General features: G+C 37.9%; 1 protein-coding gene across 1 annotated transcript in view; it reads right to left on the bottom strand.

Moving 5' to 3' along the window:
- LOC148947274 (armadillo repeat-containing protein 7) overlaps positions 1–6236 on the bottom strand; it is a 94148-nt gene extending 87912 nt beyond the window's left edge. Inside the window, exon 1 of the mRNA XM_089097358.1 lies at positions 6136–6236. The gene's annotated coding sequence lies outside the window, so the exon portion shown is untranslated. The remainder of the gene's footprint in view (positions 1–6135) is intronic.
- Between the last annotated feature and the right edge of the window lie 5108 nt (positions 6237–11344).

The raw sequence follows: 11344 nt of genomic DNA on the forward strand, positions 1-11344 counted from the left end.
GCATAATCAAGCCGTAACAGACGCAGCTTTCGCGATGGGCGACTGGACTTCCATTTCAATTGAGCAGTTATCCGAGACGACAGATCCAAGGTAAGTAAAAGACTTGACAACTTCAATAGTGTGCCCTAATATGTTGAATTATGGTGAGTTGGCAGAATTTCCTGCCGGGTCAATGATCATTATTTTTGTTTTCTGCCAGCTAATATGTAGTCCCACTCTCAGGGCTTCTTCTGACAGTGTATTGAGAGCTGCCTCGAGTTCAACTGCAGAAGTGCATATCAGGGCAATATCATCTGCAAATTCGCAATCGACTAGGACTCTATTGTCATATTTCAGTCCAAATTGGAACAGATTCATTGTTCGATCCATGACATAATCAATCACCGCATTGAAAAGTTCAGGAACAGCAACACAGCCTTGCCTTATACCAGTATCTATCTCGAATAGTGGGCTTCAGCAACCATTAACCTGGACAGAGCTTTTTGTACCAGTGTAGAGCACCTTGAAGAGGTGGCAATATTTATCAGGAAGTCCCATTTGCTTTAGTATCAGCCAAAGGGACTCACGGTCGATCAAGTCGAAACCTGCTTTAAAGTCAACAAATGCAATATATACTATATGCTGGAACTCACGGGCTTTCTTGATGACCTGTCGAATAGTATATATCTGCTCGGTCGTGGATCTGTTGGACATGAAACCTGCTTGCTGAATCCAGCAGCACTTACAAATGAACTGGATACTCTTATCAAGTAAAGTCATGGTGAATAGTTTGCCAGGCACTGACAGGGGGATGATTCCTCTGTAATTCGAGCAATCGCTACGGCTACCTTTCCGCTTCCATAGAGGAAGGATTATCCCTTCCTTCCATTCTTCAGGTATCAATTTGGTTGACCAGACGAGGGAGAACAGCATGTGCAGCCAAAGTAGCATTGCCAGTCCTCCGAACTTTAGCAGCTCGACAGTGATCCCTGCAGGTTCCTGGTGCCTTGTTGATCTTCATTCTCTGCAGGGCATTTTGTATCTCTTCTACCAAGGGAGGATCAAGCTCTGGTAGATTTTTATATGTTGTTTGCAGAGTGGATGCCGTTAGGTTGGGGTCAACAACGATTCTTTTGACATTTAATAGCTTTGCAAAGTGCTCCCTCATTTATCAAGTTGTGCATTTTCATCTTCTTGCATTTCGCCAGAGACGGTTTTAACTGCCCCTATCTTTGGTGGTTTCCCATCACTAAGATCCCTAACAAGCTTGAAAAGTGACATGACGTCACCTTTTTGTGCTGCATCTTCTAGCTCTTCAGCTTCTTTATCAACAAATTGTTGTTTATCACAGAGAATAATATTGTTTCTAATTGTGTTTAGCTGTCCGTAGGAGGGCATATCTCCGGCCAACCGCGCTTTCAGGCGCTGTTCAATGATTTGCAGTGCTTCTTGTGATAGCCAGGGCTTCTTTGAATACATCATACAACCAACAGTATTAGTGGTAACCTCTAGTACGCCCTTTTTATAAGTTTGCCAGGACATGTCCAGGTCAACAGGTGTATCCAGGCATTCAAACCTATTCTGAATTTCAACTGAGTACTTTTGGTGGAATGCCTCAATTTTTAGTTTCTGGGTGTCTAATTTTGGCAAGCACCGTTCTGAAGGCTGGGCTTTAAGACGCAGGCGGAAGTTCACAGCAACTAATCAATGGTCTGTATTCACTATCTCAGCACCACGATATGTTCTATGTAAGACTATGTCAATATAAAATGAACAGAAATTAACCAAAAGAACTTTTTCCACAAAATAAGTTTTTCAAAGAAAAGTAAAGGACTCCATTAAACCAAAAATAAAATCAAATAATCTATAAAGCATGAAACTTCAACAAATCAGCATCAATAAATAAATGAAACCCAAAACAAAGAGAAATTACAATAAATAACTGATTCAAACTCAAAAGAAGCAGAAATTAGCATGAGTAGGGCTCAAAACCCCTATGCCTTACCAAGGCCAGAATATAATTTGCACTTTACTGAAAAAAATAAAAATAAATGTGCATTGTCAGTTTAATATACATATACTGATATTTAGTAATCAAAATGTTACCATTATTTGATTTATTAAAGTTATAAAAAGTAGAAACATTTATATTTTTTCAGTAAAGTGCAAATTATGTTCTGGCCTTGGGAAGGCAGAGGGGTTTTGAGCCCTACTCATGTTAATTTCTGCTTGTTTTGAGTTTGACTTGCTTATTTATTGTAATTTCTGTTTGTTTTGGGTTTCATTTATTTATTGATGCTGATTTGGGGTTGTTTCTTGGTAGATTATTTGATTTTATTTTTGCTCATTTTTGGTTTAATGGAGTTCTTTACTTTTCTTTGAAAAACTTGTTTTGTGGAATAAGTTTTTTTTTAATTTTATTAATAAAGATAGTGGATACAGAGAAGATGTTAAAAGTAGAATTGCCAAGGCACAGGGTGTTTTTTCACAGATAAAAAGTTTGGAAGAATATTAAGATAAGTCTGTTAACAAGGATTAGAATTTTGGAAGCTACATTTATGATAATGATCATGTACAGTTCTGAAGCATGGGCACTCCAAAATATGGAGGAGGATTTATTAGATGGTTTCCAGAGAAACAGTCTATGGACTGTTTTGGGTACCTGTCTTACTGACCATATTTTAAACAGTAAAGCTGTACAAAAAATTTGGTTCATTCTGCTTTCTAGGGCCATAATGAGGGAAAAGTTGAGATAGCTAGGACATATAATGCACATAAAGGATGAAAGATTGCCAAAGTTCAACCTTATTGGCCAACCATCTAGGACTGAACAAAAAACAGGTTGTTCCCAAATGGGGTGGGAGTAGGTCACAAGGAAGGATTTTAGGGAAATTAGAACTTCTAGGTAGGGTGTAAAGAGGGAACCTCTGAATAGATTGGGATGAAGGAAGAGTATGTGTAGCAGTGTTGGCCTCAGGTAGCTTGGTGCTGCAGTGAGTTCTTAGTAGTAGTAGTATAGCCACACTCATCACTTGATGAAATCCAATTTTGCCTCAGTGATCACAATATAATTGCAGTACCAAAGTTATTTGACATGATTAAAAAAATTATAATCTGATTAATAGAACCATACTATATAGGCTATTATAAAGTAAGAATGTCATTGTTTTGGTGTTTTATTTTAGTTTTTAACAAGGTTTTCTTTTGACTCCTAATTGGCTATACAGCTGTCATAGCCAAGTGGTTAGCATGCTAGTCTTGACATCTCTTGTCCATGAGGACAGGCTTTTGAGTCCTGGTGTTGCTTGGTTTAGAATGGGGTACAGTGATGTGACTCTGTGAGGTCAGTCAGAGTTGAACCAGCTATAAATGAGTACCTGGAAAAATTTGGGAAAGTTAAACAGGAAGGGTGTGCAAAAGCATGGAATTGCTGGCCCCAGCTCTTCACTGTACTTCCTGGCTGGAGGGCCATGAAATAGAGATCAGCATTGCCAGTAGGGACTGTAAAGTCCAATGATGTATCCTTTACCTTATCAACTTTTATAAATAAAAGACAAGTTCATATAAAACAATAATTTTATTACCAAAACATTGGTACATTTAAAGTTACTTCTCAACATACCCAATACACTTCTCATCATCACCAAAAAGATGGAGATGTTTGTCACACCTTTGGACATGCTTTTCAATATCCTCTTCAAAGAATGTTACCATCAATGAATTCAATTGACCCTTGACATTAGTTTGAATGTTTGGTTTGATAGTGCTTCCCTCCAAGACATGTCTTTTGTTCAGGAAAAAAGATGAAAGTTGCTGGGTGCTAAGTCAGGACTACATGGCGGATGATCAAAGATATCCTAATGAAATTGTTCATGAATTCTTTGAGTTGCACAAGCAGTGTGCAGATGAGCATTGTCATGAATCAAAAAAACTTCACAAGTAAGATTTTCTCTTTGTTTGTTTTGAATGGCTTTACACAAATAACTACCTTAAATTGCATTGACCAGCAAGATAATATGGTGTTGGATCTTCTGAAGACTCTTGCTGGGAGTGTGAACTTCATCAAGGTTAGGAGCATCCTAAGTTAGCTAATCTAAAGTTTCACAATAAACAGAAGTAGTGATTGTGGTTCCAGGCTCCATAACTTCACAAGCAGCACCCCTTCTTAGTCCCAAAACAAAGTAGCCATGGTCATTCTGTTGTTGAAGGTTTGTCTGAATTTCTTAGAGGAACTTGAATGTATCCATTGTTATTCTGTTTCTGGTGTGCTGTAATGAATTCAGGTTTAGATTCCAGTTACAATTACTTTAAAAATATACTCTCTTTCATAGTGATATAACTCAAGGAATTTCAAAGCTGATGCCATTTGATGAGTTTTGTAGCTGTCTGCAAGGGCGTCCTGAGGGGGAGAGGGGCAGCCCCCCAACTTTATTGGCATTTGGTAAAATTTTTGCAGATGGCAAAAATTTTGCAAAATCAGCCAAAACTTAGCAAAATTCTTGATTTCTGTAGAAAATTTGGCATAAATCAGGTAGCAATTCAGTAAAATTTACAAAAATTTCCCCTCAATAAAATGAGCCTCAGGACACCCCTGGCTGTCAGTCAACATTTTTGGGACCCAATGTGCACAAAGTTTTCTGTAGCCTAACCATCAGTAGCAATAGAGTACAAAATGGATTTTGAAATTTAAAGAAATTCCTTATACAAAGCAGTTATGGTGAATCTGTGGTTTTCTTTAACCATTCTGTCAACTTTTTCAACCAGATCATCTGAAACAAGAGACTTGCATCCTTTGCTCCCTTCACTCCCATGCATATTATTTTGGTCACCATTCAACTTTCAACACCATTAATCATGAATTTTCCCCTATACACACCACTCACTTGCTGATGAAGTACTGCAGCACTATGGCCTTTTACCTGTAAAATAAAATCATACTTGGCAGGAGAATCAATAATGGTAGTCATGTTTACATGACTGCAACACAATGCTGACTGATGCCTTGATGTCAACAATTGCAGAGTGTGTAGTGCAAGAGTTGTGCAGTTGCCTACACTGAGCACTCAGAGACTCAAAAATTGCCTGTAAATGTATCCTATGGCTATACCTGGGGCTATCAGAGGGGGAGTAGGCTAATGTACATTGTTTGAAAACAAACATAATATTTGGAAAGAGTATAGTCTAACCTGAAATAAGGAAACTAGTGTTACTATTCATATTTTATATTTATGCTTCTGCCAGAGAAGTCTTATCTCTGTAGTGCTATCAAAGCCACATTGATTTTTAGCTAGCAAGTTAATCAAAACACCCAAAAATTTGCCTTTTATCTAGGCCTAGGCTATACCTATCTGATTTTTGTATTTAAAAAAAGCACTGGACTTTAAAGTGCAATGAGGGTTTGGAGGCTAGTCATCCTCTGCTTTTGCACACCTTTCCAGTTTACCTTCCCAATATCTCTCCAGGTACCCATTTAGAGCTGGGTTGACTCTGGCTGATCTTATAGAGTCACACCATAACCCCTTCAAATAAAATATAACCAGCAACATCTGGACTCAAACCCAATGTCCACAGGGATGATCTATCTAAGCAAATTTATTCTTTTGTACCAAATATTGATAAAACCAATAAAAAAATCAAAGGTCAATATCTACGAAATCATATTATTGAGTTAGGACAAAAGTGAATGCACCATTCGTTGCCTTTTTTTATGATGATTACTAATATAATAATCATTTATATTGGAAATGAGTTTCAGCCCCCCCCCCCCCTATATATGCCACTTCAGGGTTAGGTTAGGTCAGGTTGGGTATTGCCGATATAGGGGGGGGCTGAAATTCATTTCCGATAGAAATGCTTATTATATTTGTAATCAGCATAAAAAAGGCATCAAATGGTGTATTCACTTTATTCCTAACTCAATAATATGATTTCGTAGATATTGACCAAATCAAACTCATGGCAGATAGCCTAGGTCTATATCCTTGCAATAGTTTGGAGCAATGGGTTTGCAATAGTTGGTGCTATTATGACATAATTGTCAATATAGGTCTACTATATCTGGAAATGGTGTTAAATGTGAAATTAAATAATATTAGTATTCTGTCTTTTTTATATACTACATTGCAATGAAAGCTTTTTCTTAATACAAAAGCTTACTTGTTATAAATAGCGAAGGTCTTAGGACAAACTTAACCACCAAAAAATCCCAATAAAGCACGTTCTCATGTTTCAAAATTAAATTTGCCGAAACGGATAAGACAAAGGACCTCACGGTCCGTGCGACGAAATAAACCTGATATTTAACAGGAACAAAAAGGGGGGGGGGGGGGGATTCTGCCGTCCAACTGTGTGCTAACAATTTTAGCAAAAAAGTATTTCTTTGGACGGCGGAAATACAATTTTTTAGCTAAAAGAAATAAATTCCGCAACAATTTTCTCCAACACGTATTTGATTGAACATATTCTCTAACACAAGCGGAAATTTTCATAAGTTGGGCTCAAAACTCATATGCCTTCCGAAGGCCAGAACAAAATTTGCACTTTACTGAAAAAAGTTTTTACTGTTTTGGTAAATGTTTTTACTTTTATAACTTTAATGAATTGAATGATATTAACAATTTGATTACTAAATATCAGTATATGCATATTTAACTGACAATGCAAATTCATTTGTATTTTTTTCAGTAAAGCGCAAACTATGTTCTGGCCTTGGGAAGGCGCAGGGGTTTTAAGCCCAACTTATGTTAATTTCTGCTCGTTTTGAGTTTGAGTTGGTTATTTATTGTAATTTCGGTTCGTTTTGGGTTTTATCTTTTTAACAATACTGATTTGTGGTAGTTTCACGCTTGGTAAATTATTTGATCTTATTTTTGCTCATTTTTGGTTTCATGAAGTTATTCAATTTTCTTTGAAAACTTGTTTTGCGGAAAAAGTTTTTGTAATTAACTTCTGTTCGTTTTATATTGACATAGTCTTTTCAGGGAAAAAGAAAATAATACTTTAAATCTTTTCGTTTTTTTTAAAGACTTTATAGTTTAGCCTGCTATTTGTATACTGGAGAAAAATTTTAAGCAATTTTTAACAACATATCCTTTTAAAAATATGGACAAAAATAGTAGTGTTTGATATAGTTTCATACCTCCTCTACGTGACCTGAAATGGAAAACTTGATACCATCGGCAAAAAAATCTGTTTACTTTCTTTGATAGCTTGGATACACTTATGCTATTTTGATTTGGTTAAATTTTATGAGCAGAAGTAGCCCAGAAGGTTTGAACTTAATACCCTAAGTCGTTCTTGGGATGCTGCTGTGATGCCTTATTGGGAATTAGCAATAACACGGTGCATTTTGATTTAATCTTAAGGTAACATTTAGTTTTTAAACATATTGGAAAAATGGGAGGGTGGGCTTGGGGGGTATTAGTTGCCCTCTAATCACTTTCGACTATTAAAAGGGCATGAGCCCTTTCTATTTTCAATGGAATGAGCCCTTTTCGAAGTTTCTTCGACAACTCCTTTGATTCGAAGCGCCCTGGTCTAAACAACAACAACAAATAATAGTACATTATACCCACATCGATCTTTACTAAAAAAAATGTCAAGCCTTCCAATCACTTTCGACTATTTAAAAGGGCACTAGGCCTTTCGATTTCCAATCGAATGAGCCCTTTTTGAGTTTCTACGACAACACCTTATATGCCCCCAGGGCATAAATTAGAACCCTTAGCCTCAGGGCTGCTAGGGTGGTTGTCATCTTCTAAGACCTAATTTCCTGTACTTTCAACTCCGTTAAACAAAATGGCTATCCCAAAATTTTGATTGGACGTGTTTCGGAAATGGTGGGCGTGAAAGGCGCGCTAGTCACTCTCCCATCACTTTCAACTATTAAAAAAGGCACTATTCCTTTCAATTTCCAATCAAATGAGCCCTTTTGAAGTTTTTACGACAACGCTTTCAATAAAAACCTTATATGCCCACAGGGCATATCTTATAACAATTAGAGAGAGAGAGAGATTTATTCTAAAAAAAAAAAAACAATTTAACATAAGTTTAGCGGCCACCCCAAGAAGTAAAAACTTGTCCAAGGGGGTGGCAAAAATACACTAACAAAACAAAACAATAAAAATAAAGCAAAAAATAATAACCTACCTATATCACAGTCCTCAAACAGCACCACAAACCTTAAACCTTAACATTGCCTTGAGGCCTGAGGGTTGTCATCCTCAAAGACCTAATTTCCAGAACTTTTTACTACGTTGAACAAAATGGCTATCTGAAAAGTTTGATTGAATGTGTTTGGGGGAATGGTGGGCGTGAAAGGGATGCTAGGTACCATCCAATCAATTTTGACTAGTATAAAGGGCACTAACCCTCTCAATTTCCAATTGAATGGAATCAGTTTTGAAGTTTTTACGCCAACTCTATCTATAAAAACCTTATATACCCCCAGGGCATAACTTACAACCTTTGCCCTGAGGGCTCTGGGGGATTTGTCAGCCTAAGATACCAAATTTCCAGAACTTTCAACTACGTTGAATACAATGGCTATTTATAAACTTTGATTGAATGTTCTTGGGGAAATGGTGGGCATGAGAGGGGGGTTAATTACTCTCCACTCACTGTCGACTATTAAAAAGGGCAATTTCAATTTCAAAACAAATGAGCCCTTTTTGAAATTACTACACCAACTTTCTATATAAACCTTATATGCCCCCATGACATAACTTAAAAACTTTGCAATGAGGGCTCTGAGGGGGTTATCATCCTAAAAGACCTAATTTCCAGAGCTTTCAACTACGTTGAACAAAATTGATATCTCAAAATTTTGATTGGATGTGTTTGGGAAAATGGTGGGCGTGAGGGTGGGGGGGGTTAGTTGCCCTTTAATCACTTTCAACTATAAAAAGGGCACTAACCATTTCAATTTCTAATTGAACGAGCCCTTTTTGAAGTTTCTACAACATCGCTTTCTATAAAAACCTTATGTGCCCCAAGAGAATAACTTACTATTCTTGCCCTGAGGGATGTGGGGGGGGGGTTATCTTTAAAGACCTCATTTCCAAAACTTTCAAATACGTTGAATAAAATGGCTATCTAAGAAAATTTGATTGGATGTGTTTGAGGAAAAGGTGGGCGTGAGCGGGGGGATAGTTGCCCTCAAATTACTTTCGTCTATTAAAAAAGACACTAGCCTTTTGAACTTCCAATCGAATGAACCCCTTTTCAAGTTTCTACGACAAAGATTGCAATAAAAACCTTATATGCCTCCAGGGCATAATTTGTACCCTTGCCCTGAAGACTGTGGGGAGAGTGTCCTCCTCAGAGGTATAAATTCTTGAACTTTAGACTACTTGGAACAAAATGGCTATCTCAAAATTTGGATTGGATGTGTCTGGGGAAATGGTGAGCGTGAAAGGGATGTTAGTTAACTTCCAATCACTTTCGACTATTAAAAAGGGCACTACCCATTTTAATTTCCAATTGAGTGAGCCCTTTTTGAAGTTTCTACGACAACTTGTTCTATAAAAACTTTATATGCCCCCAAGGCATAGCTTACAATCCTTGCCCTGAGGGCCGTGTGGTGTTTGTCATCCTCAAAGATATAATTTCCAGTAGTTTCAACTACGTTAAACAAAATGGCTATCTAAAAACTTTGATTGGACGTGTTTTGGAAATGGTGGACGTGAAAGGCGCGCTAGTCGCTCTCCAATCGCTTTCAACTATTAAAAAGGCACTAGCCCTTTCAATTTCCAATCAAATGAGCCCTTTTGAAGTTTCTACGACAACGCTTTCAATAAAAACCTTATATGCCCACAGGGCATAACTTATAACCCTTGCCCTGAGGGTTGAGGAGGGGGTTTTCATTGCCACAGGCTGACTTTCCGTAATGTCCTGTCACATTTAACACATGTGATTTTTGCATGTTTTGATTGGATGTGTTCGGGGGACGTGTGCGCGTGGGTTGATGGCCTTGTGCCGTCAGGTCCATTTTAACCATCAAAAAGGACACTAGCCCTATCAATTTCGAATTGAATGAGCCCCTTATGAAGTTTTTACGACAACTCTATCTATAAAAACCTTATATGCCCCCAGGGCATAATTTATAACTTTTGCCCTGAAGACTGTGGGGGGGGGGGAGTGTCCTGCTCAAAGGTATAATTTCCTGAACTTTAAACTGTTTGGAGCACAATGACTATCTTAATATTTGGATTGGATGTGTTTGGGGAAATGGTGGGCCTGGAAGGGATGTTAGTTGCCTTCCGACCAATATTCGACTATTAAAAAGGGCACTAGCCATTTTAATTTCCTTTCGAATGAGCCCTTTTTGAAGTTTATTCGACAACGCGTTCTATAAAATCCTTATATACCCCCAGGGCATCTAAAAATTTTGATTGGACGTGTTTTGGAAATGGTGGACGTGAAAGGCGCGCTAGTCGCTCTCCAATCACTTTCAACTATTAAAAAGGCACTAGCCCTTTCAATTTCAAATCAAATGAGCCCTATTGAAGTTTCTATGACAACGCTTTCAATAAAAACCTTATATGCCCACAGGGTATATCTTATAATCCTTGCCCTGAGGGCTGAGGGTTGTCATCCTCAAAGACCTAATTTCCAGAACTTTCTACTACGTTGAACAAAATGGCTATCTGAAAATTTTGATTGGATGTGTTTGGGGGAATGGAGGGCTTGAAAGGGGGGTCAGTTACTGTCCAATCACTTTCGACTATTAAAAAGGGTACTAGCCCTCTCAATTTCCAATTGAATGAGCCCCTTTTGAAGTTTTTACGACAACTCTATCTATAAAAACCTTATATGCCCCCAGGCCATACTTTATAACCCTTGCCCTGAAGACTGTGGGGGGAGTGTCCTGCTCAAAGGTATAATTTCCTGAGCTTCAAACTGCTTGGAACAAAATGACTATCTCAATATTTGGATTGGATGTGTTTAGGGAAATGGTGGGCCAGGAAGGGATGTTAGTTGCCTTCCGACCAATTTCAACTATTAAAAAGGGCAATAGCCATTTTATTTTCCTTTCGAATGAGCCCTTTTTGAAGTTTCTTCGACAACGCGTTCTATAAAATCCTTATATACCCCCAGGGCATCTAAAAATTTTGATTGGACGTGTTTTGGAAATGGTGGACGTGGAAAGGCGCGCTAGTCGCTCTCCAATCACTTTCAACTATTAAAAAGGCACTAGCCCTTTCAATTTCCAATCAAATGAGCCCTTCTTGAAGTTTCTATGACAACACTTTCTATAAAAACTTTATATGCCCCCAGGGCATAACTTACAATCCTTGCCCTGAGGGCTGAGGGTTGTCATCCTCATAGACCTAATTTCCAGAACTTTCTACTACGTTGAACAAAA

This window comes from Artemia sp. Qi Xiang Cuo, chromosome 11 (genome assembly GCF_049724085.1).
Source record: "Artemia sp. Qi Xiang Cuo chromosome 11, ASM4972408v1, whole genome shotgun sequence".
NCBI lineage: Eukaryota > Metazoa > Arthropoda > Branchiopoda > Anostraca > Artemiidae > Artemia > Artemia sp. Qi Xiang Cuo.